Source organism: Oncorhynchus kisutch, unplaced genomic scaffold (assembly GCF_002021735.2).
Source record: "Oncorhynchus kisutch isolate 150728-3 unplaced genomic scaffold, Okis_V2 scaffold4012, whole genome shotgun sequence".
NCBI classification, from domain to species: domain Eukaryota; kingdom Metazoa; phylum Chordata; class Actinopteri; order Salmoniformes; family Salmonidae; genus Oncorhynchus; species Oncorhynchus kisutch.
Window position 1 is genome coordinate 46,818 of NW_022265957.1, and position 6,000 is coordinate 52,817.

Here is a 6,000-nt window from a genome sequence, read left to right on the forward strand (position 1 = left end):
AATTATCTCCTTCTCTCTCTCGGAGGACCTGAGCCCTAGGACCATGCCCCAGGATTACCTGACATGATGACTCCTTGCTGTCCCCAGTCCACCTGGCCGTGCTGCTGCTCCAGTTTCAACTGTTCTGCCTTCTTATTATTCGAACATGCTGATCATTTATGAACATTTGAACATCTTGGCCATGTTCTGTTTTAATCTCCACCCGGCACAGCCAGAAGAGGACTGGCCACCCCACATATGCTCTCTCTAATTCTTTCTTTTTTCTCTCTCTCTCTCTCGGAGGACCTGAGCCCTAGGACCATGCCCCAGGACTACCTGACATGATGACTCCTTGCTGTCCCCAGTCCATCTGACTGTGTTGCTGCTCCAGTTTCAACTGTTCTGCCTTATTATTATACGACCATGCTGGTCATTTATGAACATTTGAACATCTTGGCCATGTTCTGTTATAATCTCCACCCGGCACAGCCAGAAGAGGACTGGCCACCCCACATAGCCTGGTTCCTCTCTAGGTTTCTTCCTAGGTTTTGGCCTTTCTAGGGAGTTTTTCCTAGCCACCGTGCTTCTACACCTGCATTGCTTGCTGTTTGGGGTTTTAGGCTGGGTTTCTGTACAGCACTTTGAGATATCAGCTGATGTACGAAGGGCTATATAAATAAATTTGATTTGATATCACCATTTGAAGGAGACGTATCTTCTGCTTGGATAGTAACCTTCTGTGCCACTGACTTAGTCTGGCTTTAATTCCAGTTTGTCTAAAAATGAATCATTTATATGTTAGATTCACGTCTCCATCTCAACCAGAAATCTAAGTTAAAGAATAGGTCTATATTTAATCAAATCAAACTTTAAATGCACTTTAAATAAAGTTTGATTCAATTTAGTCCTATTCTTTAACTTAGATTTTTGGTTGAGATGGAGACGTGAATCCAAAATGTGAATGATTAACTTGGAAGATTCAATTTGAAATCAACCAAAGCTTGAGACACTAGGCCCATACTGTATGCCTTGTCTATTAGTTGAACTCTGGGTTGAATTGAAACAATAGCTGTTACATCTCATTTGCTTTGTCAAACCTACCCCTTGGAATGACTTCGATATTAACACTGAATATATTTTGTTATTAAGAGATCTCTCAATAATAATTCTCACAATAGCATATTGGTAGTAGTCAGTGACATATTAAAGCTAAGCAGGGCTGGGTGTAGTTAAAACCCTGGATGGGGTTCGATCCCGGGCTGAGGTGCTGCCCAGCCTATTGTTTTTTTCTGAAAGTGTATATAATGTTGAAAATCTGACATTGTTTCAAAGGTACAAATTCAACCTATTTTATACAAGGTTTGGCTATGCTAATTTTGATTACAATGATGACATCATCCTGTGGTTGAAATTTCACCCTCAAAACAACAGATTATGTTGACGATTCAATGTATTTTCCAAGAAGATTCCATGTCACAATACATTGACAAATTACGCTGAAACAACGTTGATTCAACCAGTTTGTGCCCAGTGGGATGCCTGCGCTGTAACATGTTAGTAGAAGATAACACTAACCACTGGTACAGGGTCAACTGTTCTTTCACCCCCCTAATGGGTCATCTGATCCTAAACCTGTGGTTTAAGACAACCGATACCTTGAGCTGATTAAAAATACTAATTGACCAGAAACATGCTAATTTTGAAACAAACCTATTGTATATGAAGATGCTTGTGTTTCCAACTTCCCAAAGTTAGTAAACATCCAGGGTTTAGAGGATGAAGACAGTGTAGGCCTATACCGCATCTTATCCACGACCCCCCCCCCCCCCCCCCCCCCCCCACACACACACACACTTTACATTTGACCAATATGTATGGAGCCACGAGCCCTAAAGCTTGAACCTGTTTTTTTGCTAGAAAATGTGGATTAAGAGAAGCAAAATGATCCTTTTCGCTAGTTTCATCTAAATAGAAGGGCAACATGACATTGACAAACCTTGTCATATCTGCTTTCACCGGGATTTAAAAACCCAGGCTTTCCTAAAATGTTTACCTCAGCCAGTTTAGAACCCAGGTGATTCTACAAAACACATACACTCCTCCATAAGGTTCATGGGTTCCCTATTGTTTTATCCCAGTACAAGAGGGGCAACTGGATTCAGGATTAAACACAAGCAGTCTTTAAGGTATATCTTATTACAGTTTAGGCCTACCTTATTATTTTCTTCCATCTGGCAATATCATTTTAAGGAATGAAATCTGTTTTGTTGCTAGTATTATTATTAACTGTAGGAAAATACAGCTGTAGAGTACAAGAATCAGCTACTTTCTGAAGGGAAGCCAAGCTCATAAGCAATTTAGAACCTACAGACAATTAAGACAAAATTGGAATGCATGAATGTGTCACAAACGCCTTGTGGACACAAGTTATTTTAGGGCGTGGCTCCGCATTCGTGACCGGTTCTCTGGTATCCGTTAGTGCTGGAATTTGCGATTAATACTTTTCTCATGCCGAAACCGGATTAGATACATACCCGGTAGTTAAATGTCAAAAATGATTATATTCGCAATGTCATTAAACAACAACAACATAAATAGCTACTACATTTTCGAAATATGATTTTGTCATCAGGTCAGTACCATTTGTTTGATTTTGTGGACCCACGACTAAACTTTATCTATGTTAGCTAGTTGCTAGCGACGCAAGTCAGCATAGGCTGCTACGTGATAAACAGTTCGCGTTAGCGAATTAGCTACCCAGCTAGCCAGCCTAACAAGCTGTCACATCCAGTGGAAACCGATGCAACCCTGCTGCCAAATAAGGGCTAGCTCGATGATCCGTAGTAACGGTGAGGTCCCCATGAGTTTCAAGGCTTTAATAAGTGATATCGTGCAGAAAAAGCGAATAAAATACTGGTTGATGAGCTAGCTAAGTTAGCAAGACGGATATGACCGTTAACAGCGTGCATGCACAAATGCATGACGACACATTGTATCTCAGTGAAGCAGGCATGCAGAACGAGATCGCCCCACCAAGTCAGACAGTAGAGGGGTACAACAACGCCGGTACACAGAGGCATAGCTCATACAATTATAATTTGTCCGGGGCAATGACTATCCTTGTTGAATAATAAATACCTGCTTCAAATATATGGCATCGCATGCTAGTGCAAAGATAGCTTGCATGGATTTTTTTTTAAATCCGGTGACCACTAGATGGCCTCGTATACCCACATTTAGATCAAATATACTTGATTTTTCATCAGTACTGTGAATGACAAGCTCACTGAATCTAGTTTAATAATCTTTATACTCAGCAGGTAGAGGCATGGGTACTTCAAATCAGTGCTTAATTTGAGCCGGATCATGCCAGAACAGTATCCGGCACCTTTCCGTTCCGGAACCTATTTGGCCGAATCCGGTACCTCTCGTGCCATGAAAAATCATTTTCACTTTTTGCTATGTAACAATTATAATAAAAGCGATCAAAGTTCATTCGAGTTGCCTCTTCGTCAATTATCCTACCCACTCATCTCTCCAGAGTTGCACTTCATCATTTGTTTCCTTATAGAATCATAGCTGCATGAAGGGTTCTGGAGGAATTTTCTAAAGTTACGGAATTACTGCTGTCTGTTCAGAAATAAATTAAATCATTCAGAATAGCCTAATACGTCATGAGAAGCCCTATAATTTAGCTACAGAGGACCAATAGCTTCTTTTTTTAAATAGCCTAGCTGCGGATTGTAGCCCAATAACAAAGAATAGCCCACAGTCGTGAACGCGAGGCAAATCTGTCAGTGAAAAAACAGCAGGCAGACAAAACAGGCCTTTTGCAATATTTCAAATACAATCGAGGGAAAACACAGGTTGAAAAGCAATGACTCTTGCTGAAAAGATAAGACTATGCTGTAGACTACCAAAATATTTGATCAACTCCCAAACATTGTTTTACAAAACAGGGAGAGATAGGCTTTTGACACGAGCGCATCGACAATCTCCAGCGAGTGAGCTGCGCATCATTGGGTGAGTCAGTGAAACTGGAAAGCATTTTTAGGACTCATTTCCTCCTCATATTGTAGCCTACTAAAAATGTTCCCCATGTGTGCACCTTCTATAAGTGGCTCTACCCAAATGTGATGATATCAAATCAAATGTATTTATATAGCCCTTCGTACATCAGCTGATATCTCAAAGTGCTGTACAGAAACCCAGCCTAAAACCCCAAACAATGCAGGTGATGATATGCGTTCAATGCTCTATTATAATAGGTGATCTTTTTTCTCATGAGTTCTGGTACCACAGAACCCCCCCCTCTAGCACCCACTCTTTGTTCTAGCACCTCCCAATTTACAAATTAAGCTCTGCTTCAAATTTTTATTTTACAAGGCAAGTCAGTTAAGAACAAATTCTTATTTTCAATAAAGGCCTAGGAACAGTGGGTTAACTGCCTGTTCAGGGGCAGAACGACAGATTTGTACCTTGTCAGTTCAGGGATTTAAACTTGCAACCTTTCGTTTACTAGTCCAACTCTCTAACCACTAGGCTACTTGTCTTCATGAAGGGTTTCATGTGAGCCTGGTTGCATCCCTCCCAGCTGCCCACTGCACTGAGGCTAGGTAACACAGTCACCACCGATAAATCCATGATAACCAAAAACTTCAACAAGCATTTCTCAACGGCTGGCCATGCCTTCCTCCTGGCTACTCCAACCTCGGCCAACAGCTCCGCCCCCCCCCCCACCCCCCGCAGCTACTCGCCCAAGCCTCCCCAGCTTCTCCTTTACCCAAAACCAGATAGCAGATGTTCTGAAAGAGCTACAAAACCTGGACCCGTACAAATCAGCTGGGCTTGACAATCTGGACCCTCTATTTCTGAAACTATCCGCCGCCATTGTCGCAACCCCTATTACCAGCCTGTTCAACCGCTCTTTCATATCGTCTGAGATCCCCAAGGATTGGAAAGCTGCCGCAGTCATCCCCCTCTTCAAAGGGGGTGACACCCTGGGCCCAAACTGTTAGGCAGGGCAGGATGGATATAGATCTATCTAAGGTCTTCGATAGCCAAGTCAACAAACAGATCACTGACCATCTCGAATCCCACCGTACCTTCTCCGCTGTGCAATCTGGTTTCCCGAGCCGGTCAGCTATGGGGAAGGTAGATGATTCTAAGAAGCAATTTGTTCATTTGGCTGGTGTCAAGTAAAGTATGTGACTAGTACTTACAATAGGAGACATGGTTATGTGATGGAGTGATAGTACTTACAATAGGAGACATGGTTATGTGATGGGGTGATAGTACCTACAATAGGAGACATGGTTATGTGATGGGGTGATAGTACTTACAATAGGAGACATGGTTATGTGATGGGGTGATAGTACCTACAGTAGGAGACATGGTTATGTGATGGAGTGATAGTACTTACAATAGGAGACATGGTTATGTGATGGAGTGATAGTACTTACAATAGGAGACATGGTTATGTGATGGGGTGATAGTACCTACAGTAGGAGACATGGTTATGTGATGGGGTGATAGTACTTACAATAGGAGACATGGTTATGTGATGGGGTGATAGTACCTACAGTAGGAGACATGGTTATGTGATGGGGTGATAGTACCTACAGTAGGAGACATGGTTATGTGATGGGGTGATAGTACCTACAGTAGGAGACATGGTTATGTGATGGGGCGATAGTACTTACAGTAGGAGACATGTGATGGGGCGATAGTACTTACAGTAGGAGACATGGTTATGTGATGGGGCGATAGTACCTACAGTAGGAGACATGGTTATGTGATGGGGCGATAGTACTTACAGTAGGAGACATGGTTATGTGATGGGGCGATAGTACTTACAGTAGGAGACGTGATGGGGCGATAGTACTTACAGTAGGAGACATGGTTATGTGATGGGGCGATAGTACCTACAGTAGGAGACATGGTTATGTGATGGGGCGATAGTACTTACAGTAGGAGACGTGATGGGGCGATAGTACTTACAGTAGGAGACATGGTTATGTG